The sequence below is a fragment of the Theobroma umbraticum genome, unplaced genomic scaffold (genome assembly GCF_002168275.2).
Source record: "Theobroma umbraticum cultivar Fairchild unplaced genomic scaffold, ASM216827v3 scaffold_44.0, whole genome shotgun sequence".
NCBI lineage: Eukaryota > Viridiplantae > Streptophyta > Magnoliopsida > Malvales > Malvaceae > Theobroma > Theobroma umbraticum.
Window position 1 is genome coordinate 12,813,569 of NW_018397255.1, and position 1,407 is coordinate 12,814,975.

Below are 1,407 nucleotides of genomic sequence, written 5' to 3' on the forward strand. Positions count from 1 at the left end.
TATTTGATTAAGATTTATATTTATTGTCAATATGTTAAAAGCTAATGGGTCACACACATTAAGTGGCATAATTGAGATTAAATAAGGATAATCAATTTAGTTGGACTTAATTCGAATAGACCAAAATAAAATAAAAAATTAATTAAGTTCATAAGGACTTAATTGAATTAAAATACAACTGTTGTATCTAGGGTTCCAACTTAGTTTGACTATAAAAATATATTATGTTATCAAAGTAAAACTACAAGCCTCCAATCACTTCTTAGCCATTTCATAAAATAAGAAAATAAAAACATAGTTTTCTTTGTCTGACAAAAATAAGTTTCGGTAAGAATATTTAGTTTTTTTATTTTAAAAATAAAACTTGCTAGCACAAGTAAAATATTACTTTTGGGAAGGTCTTTTTTAGTCACTGTGTGTATTACAGTTAAATGCCAAATACTTGGGTGGCTGAAGATTTGACAAATCCTAAAAGTGAAGAAGCAAAGATTCTGGTTACAGGATTTTAGACCATTTTATTCTCTTTTTAGGGTTTCTTGCTTCATGACAAACATTTTTTATTTAATTGGCTCCTGATTATAATATCTAGAACAGGGTTTGTAACTCTTAAACTTATGACGTTCATAATTAATTTGAAAACTACATGAAAAATACAAATATTGATACTGTAGGATTCAACTGTTTCTTTGATTAAATGCTTGGTTATTATTTCGCTGCATTATATTTTTAATTTCATGATTATTTTCATATTTGCACATGAGATCGAATCCCAGTAGTGGTATCAGAGCCTTTGTTTGATGTTTTCATGTAATATACATACTTAATTTTTGGTGATAATCAATAAAATTAATTTGTGTGTTATTTTGGTGTATGTCAATTTTGAAGGCATTCTTTAAAATCTATTTTTTATTTTAATTCACATCTAGACAGCATGTAATTAATTCATTAAAACTATTTTAAAAGGTTTAAAATCGTGTGTAGTTGACGAATTAATAATTGGATTAAAGGGCTTGTAAAGCCAAGTTAAAACCGAATATTTTTTAGGTGTTTTGGAGACTAATGTGCCTATTTTTTTTTACTAACATTGGGTAAATGTTATGAATATTTTTAATTGTTAAATATTAGTTTTATCAAATTAAATTACTGTATACTTCTACCAAATTTGATTTAGTATGAAAAAGATTCATAAAAATCATGTTTTCGAGTTCCAAAACAACAAAGATTCAGTACAAAAATTTTTGTCTAGCTATGATTAGTTTTGGTGGCTTAATTTTTCATGAATTTTGTGTTTACTTGTTAAACATACTTGCAGAAAATTTTCAGTAGCCTTTTCATTAGTTTAGCTCATGATTTAAGAAGTTTTAAGAGTACTTAAATGCCATCTATTTTAATTTTGAGTGATTCATA